The sequence below is a fragment of the Symphodus melops genome (assembly GCF_947650265.1).
Source record: "Symphodus melops genome assembly, chromosome: 8".
Classification (NCBI taxonomy): Eukaryota; Metazoa; Chordata; class Actinopteri; order Labriformes; family Labridae; genus Symphodus; species Symphodus melops.
The window spans coordinates 2,080,731-2,091,235 of NC_136698.1; the positions used below are offsets into that span (position 1 = coordinate 2,080,731).

At 44.3% G+C, this 10,505-nt stretch overlaps 1 long non-coding RNA gene across 1 annotated transcript; it reads right to left on the minus strand.

The window, feature by feature from the left end:
• Positions 1-1,620: 1,620 nt before the first annotated feature.
• LOC306828682 lies at positions 1,621-3,918 on the minus strand. The gene is made up of 2 exons (XR_013779763.1): positions 3,513-3,918; positions 1,621-2,123 (listed from the first exon to the last, which is right to left on the minus strand). It is a non-coding gene; the product is annotated as an uncharacterized lncRNA (long non-coding RNA).
• Between the last annotated feature and the right edge of the window lie 6,587 nt (positions 3,919-10,505).

Consider the following 10,505-nt stretch of genomic DNA (forward strand, 5'->3'; position numbering starts at 1 on the left):
TGCTTTCTCTGAGCGCCAGCAGTAAACTGATCAGCTGGCGTGGGTAATTGTTGTGGAGTGGGGGGGGGGGGGGCGTGGGGGGGCTCGGTGGACTCGGTGCACCTGTGAGGCTCTCCGTGTGTTTTCAGCCTTTTAGAGACACATCTGGATCTGATCGAGCAGCAGCTCTGGTCCGAGGGCCGATCACAGACAGACTCTAATGTCCTGAAGGTGTTGTCCCAAAAAACACACAGAGGATCCCACCGTGCTCACAGCGCTCAGTGAGCCCTGCAGGCCTCCGTACGAGCGCAGAAAGCGAACCTCTCGACCCCGAAATAAGACCAGAGAGGGAGAGAAAGCCAGTCTTTCTCCTTACTGAACTTCATCTCCACTGAACAGTATATGAAGGTTTTCATGCTTTAATCGACTCATTTGGACATGTTACTTTGAAGCAGCTTTGTGACTGTTTTAAACTTTAAAGATTTATAAAGTAGGGCATAAACAAACTACAGTAAATATGACGCAATTCTTTAGGACATTTCACTGAAATCAAGCTGCAATAATAACAATAATTATAATAAGGAATACATGTTTTCGAATATTTTTGCTGTAAGCACCCAGCTTGCTTTTGATTTTATTTAACCCTTTGCATTAAGACCTTCAGTTTTAACATGATGCTGCTGCTTTGACCGAGGCTCTCTGTTCAATACATTTCATAACAATACCCTGACTTTGAGCTACGTCACGTTTGAAGGGATGATAAATAATTTAATGCAGATTAGGCCTTACTCTCCGCCTGTTCATGTCTTTAAGTGTCTTTTGCATGAGGATATAAAAATGAGAACATAAAGCAGAAAGAGTAGCCTAAAACGCGCATTATACATTTCAATTTAAACAAGTTAATCATTATTATTTCAGGATTTATGTGCAAAAGAATTGAGAAAAAAGGTTTCATAGAGGAGTGACATCGAGCAGCTAACAGTGTAATGTTTAAATTCTGTGAAATAGACTCCAGTAAAATTTTAATTAAACGCAGACAAGGTGAGGAAAAGAAATGTGCGGAAGAAGAAACCCTCAGAAGTTATTTCACAATATAAATGAAGCTCTCTGAAACCATCATCAGGACCAGAGCAGCTCCTGGTCTGATCCAGACTCCACACCCTCACCGCCGCCGCGCGCTTTCAACCTGCAGCCAGTCTGAACACAATCAGGCATTTAAAGAGAGGGACTGTGGGACTCCGGGCCCGGGGAAAAACCTGCTTCCTGTCCGGATAAAAGAACGCAGTGTGCTCGCAAAAAAAACAACCCTGGAAAGCTGAAGAGAGACAGAGATACACAGAGAGAGAGAGAGAGAGTGAGAGAGAGAGAGAGAGAGAGAGAGAGAGAGAGACAACAGGAGCTGAGCAAGCCGACCTCTGTGCAACCCTGTGCGTCCAAAGACAGGAACAGACCCACAGTGACAGTCACAGTAACAGACCTGCATTCAAACCTGGTGGATGATTTTTTGCTGCTTCATTTTTCCCCCCTGCCGTTGACAAACCTATAAAAAAAACATGCACACAAACCCAAAGACAAATAAACAATTATTTACAGCCATCATCTTCAGCATCTGGAAACATTAAAAACAGGAGGGAAGCATGATCAAAGCTCAGCCTTTATTCTACCAAAATGGTTCATTTGTTCGGTGATACCTGCTCATTTCTATTTTAAAGAACAGATTCTCCTTCATTATGTTTTTTAAAATACATTTTAACATCCCATCTCAGGTATCTAAAATCAGTTCAGCTGCAATCCAAACACAGAGAAACATAAATAGACCATTTAAACCTTCCATCTCCATAAATTATAACGTGATCAGAGCTCAAATTAAAAAGAGGCAGACCTGCGTATGAAATACAATTAAAAATACACACAAGACTCAAAGGCAGCCGAAAGACACAATTACTTCATGTTTTGTAAAAAGTCATAAAAACACAGCGTGGTCCCTCCACGAAGACAAAAAAAAAAGAGAAAAAGGAGTGTTGAAGTGTGTGTGTGTGTGTGTGTGTGTGTGTGCACGGAGAGGACGGACGGGTGTGAACTCAGGCATTCGGGTTTTTCTTCATCAGCTCGACGTCTGCGTTCACCATCTCCTTCACCAGCTCCTGCAGAGAGACACACAGAGGTCAGAGGTCAACTCCACGTCCTCGAGAGGAAGGGAGGGTCATGTTATATATTTCATGAAGATGATTTTAAAGGTGAAAGCAGAGAGACGCTGCTGGCTGGGATTTAATTGTCTTCCTTTTTTTTTAACGCCAAACTCACAACACTTTACGCTCATTTTAAAAATCTATGAAAGAAATAAATGTCATATAATGAAGGGCGGATTGAGGTTTAAATAACAACTTTCCCCCCAAGATTCATTTGCATAACTCCTGGATTCATATTTAGACTTTTTTAAGAAAGAAAGTTTGAAGTTATTTTCATCAGGATAAAAAATAAATAAACAGGAAACACAAAGAGACAGATCAGCTGGCATGATAAATAGAAGCATGTCAATGTTTCGGAGTGTTTTCTGTGTTGTGCAGACATTGTGTGGTTTCTCCTTAGTAAGAATATTTCAGGAAGGGAAGATGGGAAGTTTATTTATCGACTTTCAGCATAAACACATGAGGGAATGACGGATGACGGGTTTTTAAAGCAAAGAAACGTTTTAGTACAGAGAGAGATAGAGATAAAGAGATTTCACGATTTAAAATGGAAACTCTTAAAACTTTAACAAGTTTTGTCTAAACTGATTTCTTGACTTCTTGTTTTAGACGACTTGTCATCATTCTTTATGAGAAAACTTCTGCCTTTAGATTAAATAAAAAAAAACACATTTTCATCTTTCAGCATCAGTTGTTGCATTAAATGTAAAACCAAAGCATCAAACAGCACGTGACCTTTCAGTCACTGCAGATGACCATAACATGCTTTTATTTTTAAAGAAACAGGATGCACTAAAACCACATTAAGTGTGATAGGAGCCTGTTGCTGAGGTTGAACAACACTGAACATTAGTGTGAGTGGTTGGTTTATCTGGCGTTGCACCTTTCTCACATCGGCAAATATGAAACAAAGAATTTTTATTTTTTTTCCCCTTCTCATCTCGATGTTTCCTTATGAATTCTGTCCGGTAATAATAATAATAATAATAATAATAATAATAATAACAATAATAATAATAATAATGATCTGTGAAGCAGGTTGATGTCAGGCAGACGTCAGACACTCTGAGGCTGCAGGATCTCAAAGTGCTCCTTTATTTCTGCTTCTACAGTCCATGCATCTCATGTCGCTCACGTTTCTGTTAGTGGCTGCTTCAAGAATTCCAGTCTCACTTTCTCAACCTGCTCACAGGTCGAAAAGCAAAGGTCACTTCCTAGTTCTTCACATTGCTCTCTGTATTATTGGCTGGCTTATGTCTGGTTTTTATTCCACGTCAGTGCGTGTGTGTTGGGCTAAAATTAAAAACCTGCTTCACGCAGACCCTCCAGGTGTGTGACACGTACCTCAAACGTCACCTGTGGCTTCCAACCCAGGCTCTGATACGCTTTGGTGCTGTCGCCCTGCAGGTAGTCCTGTTAAAAAAGGAAGAAAGAGAGAGAGAGAGTGAGAGAGGGTCGAGGGAGGAAAGAAAAACAAATCATCTGTCACGTCTGATCTGATGCCTCGTCCTCGTATAGAGACATTCTGGATTCGACTTAAGGTCCAAACTTGACGTCTTCAACAGGACGTGAGGGACGGAGGGTGATGATTACTCTCTCTCTCACACTCACACACTCACACACACACACACACACACACACACACACACACACTATCTCCTCTCTCGGGGAAAGAAGGAGGTCACAGAGTCTCGCCGGCCATCAATCCCCCCTCCGGCTCCCCACCACCGATCTGTCCAGACAGCCCTTGTCGGAGCCAGAGGATGATGAATTGTGGGACTCTGGTGTAACCCCCCCCCTCCAGCCGGGGACCCCCCAACTCTCCCCCTTCAACCCCGTACTAATTTCCCCCCCTGTTGTGTTTTGCACCGGGTTCAAGATCCAGTGAGACCCTGCTGAAGACCACCAAAGAGACGGGGGGAGAAAAAAAAAACGCCTTTCCTTAAAGCGTTCTCTCTCTTTCCCTCCGTTTTTTTTTCTTCTTCTGTGGTTTCTTTTTTCCTTCTTTCAATCTTTCTTTCACTTCTATTTCCATCTCAAATCTTGTTTTCTTTTTTAACATTTCTGCAGACATCAATCATGTAATTTTATATCAGAAAAACACATGAAAGGCCTCGAGAGGTCTAATAAAATGTTCTGGAGAAACCTGACACTGAGGAATCTGTTGTTTTTCTAATTAAAAGACTCTTTATGTTCTGTCTTCATGCAGCTCAAAACACAGTTTCTGCTTTAATCCGCCTTTTCCAATGAGGGTTTTTCATCTTGAACACAGTCGTGGTTTTGATCTCGGACTGAAAAGTGAGTGCTGGTCTTTCCCTTCCCTTTCAGCCTCCACACAGAGATTTAAATGATAAGTATGCGGACGCCACCTGGGATTCTCAAACCGCGGACATGACTCGCTGCTCTCACAGCCTTCACTCTTTTCTGTGAAGATTTTATACAAAATCTTAAAATCCAGTTTCACAAATCTGCTTCACTTGAGCACTTGAGTGCCTTCACGTTGGTTCATCGTGTGCGCTGAGGGGTCAGAGAGCAGCAGCAGAGCCTGAGAGAGCAGATATCATGGAGCTTTTTCCTCTGCACTTCAGATAAATCCACCAAGTAACAGCTTGGATTTTATTCCTCTGTTTGCCAGAAAACCTTTCAGGCGCTGCGTTAACACTGGGACGTGGTGTCAGTTTGGTTACATTGAGGCAACAAAAACCTTTCGGTTCACTTTTTGGAAACTCTTCAGGTTTAGTTTTAAGCAATAAATCAGATTTTTTCAGTTTTGGTTTCCCTCGAGACACCGATGGTGTTTTTATGACTGGATGAAAGTGCTGTGTTTGGAGGGTTAGAGCGCGTGCCTCATGTACAGAGGGCGAACCTCGAGAGCGGGCGGTCCGGGTTCAAATCCGACCTGTGGTTCCATTCCCACCAGTCTTTCCCCGGTCTCTCTCTCTCTCTCACAGATCTCTGACTCTTCTGTCATAGCTCCATGATAATCAAACAAGAGCATTAAAAAGTTGTGCGTTTGTCGAGACCTTCTCTCTTTACGCCGGACTTTGTTGCTCTTAATCCTCCAACCTCATAAGTACTGAACCGATGCAGCACTTTAAAATATCTGATGATGCAGTCAGTCGGTGTGATTTAAAGACCCGGACAAAGTTTGAGCTGCCGAATGAGGAAAGAGTGACAGAGTCCACGTGGGGTGACGGACCACGAGGCCTTCATCGAGTGGAGACGGGTTCAAGTCCTGTGTTGGGTTATTTCTTAACCAACCTCAGGGAGACGCGTCGCTCTCTCGCCTCAACCTCACCACACAGACCGAATGACGTCCGGCCCACATGAGACAGAAAACAAACGCCACCTTCTGGGTCCCGATGAGACGCCGTAGAGATGTGGGGGGAAAAAAGGGTTGTTTTCAGTCCTGACAAAAGTCTCTAAACGTCCCAGCAGGAGACCCCGACAGATGGGCGGGTCCGACATGATAATGACAGTTTTATACATCAATAATAATAACATGTTTGAGTGGATGTGTTTCAAGTATATTTTCTTCCAAAGGTTCATTGTTGGACTTTTTGTGCCTCTATGTAAAGATGTGATAGACTGGAAGCTGGGCCGCCTGCACATTCATCACCAGACTAGCAGCACCTTTACTTCCTGCATGGTCATCACGCTGCTCGCTCACCGGGCGTGCGACCCGTCACGTTCACTCAATGTCAATAATCTCCTGCTGCTTTCTCAGCTCACCTGCTCATCCCGACTTCACCTGGAAACTGGACTTGGTGACTTGCAGGAAAACTTTGGGTTGAGTCTGTCTGCATGCAGCTCATCTGGAATATTCCAGTAAACTTTCAGGAGTTTAGTGTTTGTGTGAAAAGACCGCCAATGGGAGGACATGATACTGGATGGTTTGAGTCTTTGTTTCGCTTCAAATCTTTACAAGCAGCAGTTCAGATTTGAAAAAGCTGTTCAGAGGAAACATGTTTTTGTAAAAAGGTTAAAAAAAAAAATAAAGTTGGTATGTTGAACGTCTCAATGTTTTTTTTCAGAGAGATATGATTACAAAGGAACGCTCACAGAAGTATTGGTACAGTCGAACCCTTCGCAGAGCGAGGACTCACATCTCAGCTCGTCACTTAATCACGCTGTTCTGATTACACATACACACACACACACACACACACACACACACACACACACACACACACACACACACACACACACACACACACACACACACACACACACACACACACACACACACACACACACACACACACACACACACACACACACACACACACACACACACACACACACACACACACACACACACACACACACACACACACACACACACACACACACACACACACACACACACACACACACACACACACACACACACACACACACACACACACACACACACACACACACACACACACACACAGTCTGAGCCAGTGTGCGACAGCGCTCACCTGGAACTGAACCATGATTTCAAACTGAGCAGCCTCTCTGCTGGTGAACAGGCGGGTCGGCAGATGAAAGCTGGGGAAGCTTTTTTCTCCTCCGTCTGAAGCAGAAGGACAAACAGCTCGTTCTCGTGCGAGCTGCTCTCCACATTACTCACGGCCTTCTCTGCCTCTGAAGCCAGAACTGGAAACACTTTGAGACTAATTACCTACAGCAAGGAGACTTCATCTATCACGGGCTGAAGGTAATTATCACAGGGTGACTTACTGCACAATTACATGAATAATCCACTCGCTTCATAATTATATTGATTAGAGTTTGTAATGAGGAACATTTTACACTTGGCATTAACATAAACATCAACCGAGTCAGGTGTTACAGTAGATAGTTCAGGTGGGGGGGGGGGGGGGGGGGGGGGGCGGAGTTTTTAGGACCTCTGGCTTCTAAGTCCCTTGTTGATTGGCTGATTACTGCTTAGAGGGCGGGTCTTATCTGATCAGAGTCCCTGCCAAAATAACCAGAATGGAAAAAAGGTGAAAGAAGGTCAGCGTGCTGCACTGTGGTGGGAAAAATGAAGCAGCCTTTTGTTCAGTCTCAGTCTGCATGTGTTCAAAGAAAAGATGTCCTCACTGAGGATAAGGCCAAATGGACATGTCAAGTTGAGAAGAACTTAGCATGTTGAGGCACGTCAACATGTGACGGACTTGAGCCCTGGTCGTCAACCTCCGTCGTTGGGACACAACGTCACTGCAAAGAGGCCATGTACGCCTCTATTCGTAAGAATCTTCTTAAAGACACGATGATTCAATGATCGCGATACGAGAGCTGACAGCCAGTTTGGCTGCATCAGTCCTTGAATCAACTTGAAATCCTTAAAAAAAAGTCAAAGACCTGCAGGGAGCAGTCAAAGCGTTTATTCCACCTTCTCAAGGTGAGTGTGGCATCGAGAAAACACACCAGCTAAAAAAAACACAAGACAAATCAAAATGGAGATTGTGTAGAGAGAACCAATAAAACCAGTCCGGTGCTGGACCCAGGACGTCACGTGCTCAGGGCCAGTTTCAGGTTTCAGAATGACTCAAGTTAAAATCAAATTTTGAACCAAAACTCTGTAAATGCATTTTACAGCAAGGATAAAAATGTGCAACAACACGATGTAAGCAGGGTTGTGTCTTCTATTACCAAAACCTGCGTTGAGATCGCTGTCATGCACGGTCCTTGAAACCTCCATGTGAGCATGGCAGGAGAACATCTGCTGAAATCAGACGCCTGTCTGCTAAGACGGCAGACTTAAGCAGACAACCGCACGCTTCACAATCCAGGAAGTTATTCCAGCGCCTGGCCTTTCTCAGCCAGGATTTGTGCAGGTGACAGACGATCTCACCCTCGCTGAGCCGTCTGAGAGCGAATAAAAGCTGCTAACAAGAGAATCCTACGGCCAAGTGAACTCACCCCAAACAGAGCGTGTAGCAAATGATTCAACATGAACTACTAACAGCTGGGGGGGGGGGGGGGGGGGGGGGGGGGGGGCACAATATAATCTTCATATGGATCCGATTTGGAACCAAACCCAATGTTTGGGTACATCCTGTTTAAAGCAGCGCTCAGTCCGTGTCTGAAAACACGCAGCGCTGATCATAACAACAAGTGGTGGAATAAAGCTGAAAATGAGCTGTGACAAACCCCCGAGAGCGCCGCACACGTTATAAAAGGATCAAACCACTTTCACCATCTCAAATCTGAAACGAGCCCGAGGAGCGTCTCGCATCACGAGCTCGGATTTAAGATTGTGAAAAATGCAAATAGGTTTCAAATGTGTCCTGTTGTGGTGGAATACATGTGTCTGTCTGTGTGTGTTGTGGATTGAGGGCAAAAGGGGAAAAAAATCTCAGCTGTCACCACCTCAGCAAACAGTAGTGTGAACATCTGAACATGAGAGCTCTGGAAGCGCAGTGACAGAAAACAGCTGACACTGGAGCGAGCTTCGACTGCTACACTGGTTCAGATTAAAACAAGGCGTCAGATCGGAGAAATGGAAACAATAAGGGAAAACTTTGGAGAATTGATGATGTTCTTTTGTTGAGATAAGAAGCGGGCTAAGAGACGGGGAAAGCCTTCATCCCAACCATGGGACAGGTGTGATGAGGATCCTGACAGCAACCTCCCTCTGCCTTCATCCTGACGCTCCGCACTCTGATGAAGACGAGAAGCCGGAAAAAAAAAAAAAAAAAAGGATCTTTGGAAATGTGCGAGACGAGCAGAGTGTGATCATGGTCCATAAAGCAGGCAGGCAGTAAAAGGCACTCAAAGCAGGCATTTAACGCAAAGGAATTCTGGTATCACTGAGAGGCCTTTCAATAAATCACAGGGCACACTGAGAGTGACCCCCGAACACATGAGGGCGCACACACAAACACACGCAGCAGCACACATACAATACTCCTATGTACAGATGCAAAGAGAGAGAGAGAGAGAAAAAAAAGCCCTGATGTCCATAAATTGTATTTATTTTCCTCCCTGCTGGGAACCCACCCACTGACGGGAGACGGATCAAACGTTCTCAGGGAAGCAGCTCTCCTCTCTCTCTCTTTGAGGGCTGCATGCTGGGAGACTATGATGTGGTTTTGGGAAGTCCAGTAGCGTCTCTGCTATTTGTACAGTAGTGGACATGAGGCTGTGAACACAGAGACTTCAAAGAGCATCAGATAAAGAGGCTGTGACAGTGTGGAGCGCTCGGTCTCCATGTCCCCAGCAGACCCAGATGTTCTGACCAAACCGAGATGTTCTGACCTTCGACCTCGCTGGGGTTTTTTATGGAAAGAACTCAACCCCGCTCCTGGGGCTTTTTTTTTTTTTTTTTTTTTATACTCAGGATTACGGCAGCAACGAGAAAAGAAAAATCTGTTCTCCGTTTTCGGAGCGAGAGCAGATTGTGCTACGTGTGCAGAGACGATGCTGCGTTCACTGACCGGTAAACGTGTGCGCCGACTCCACGCAAAGAAACAGAGTGCTTCACAAATCTGTCACTGCTCAGTTTCCAACACACCTCCACCAGCATCGCCTCAACTTATCACTTCCCCATGAAGCACAAAAGGCCCTCAGTCCCGGCTGAAGGCGGGGGGACAAATCAGAGACTCATGTGGTCATGTGCAAACTGCCATCTTTTTTATTTTACCTCCTCAAATCATAACATTTCGAGCAAAGTCTTTGGAGGGAATTTAAATTCAGCTTGATGAACTTTTCAGTGTTTCGGGTCATAAACCCAAATTATCTAGAAATTATCGAGAAATTAAAAACGTCTGAGGTGAAACAATGTGAGCGTCAGTGTCCTGATTGGAACAGCTCACAGGAACTCACTAAAAAAAAAAAGAGATGAAGGAGGGCGACACAGAACTAATCGATAAGAATCTTAAAATAAATCATACATTTTGATTTTGTGAAATTTTCACTTTTGATATTTTTCTTGATCGGACACAAAATAAGGATATATTGAGAGATGTATTTCAGTTATTTGCTACAAAACCGGATTAAAATCTAAACTGAGTATGTTATGTTTTAGATTTCTGCAGCTTTACAGTCCCCGCCTGCTGTCTTCAGCAGGAAGTCAAAAATGAAATGTGCACGGCCATCGTTAGAGCATCTCAAGAACTTGAACTTTAATTGAACTTGTGCAGGTTTGATTTTGACTCGAGGTGATCGAGGTCGGACGGGTTCTGTTTGGTTCTCTTCGTTAGAAAACTCTGACAGCACGAATCAGTGAAGTTACCATCATCAGTGGAATACTTCTAAATGAGCTGTGAGATTCTGTGATTTCAGAAATCCAAGACGGTTAATCGGCACTCCCAGCTAGAGGTCAGAGGTCAGGTCCAGAGTGTG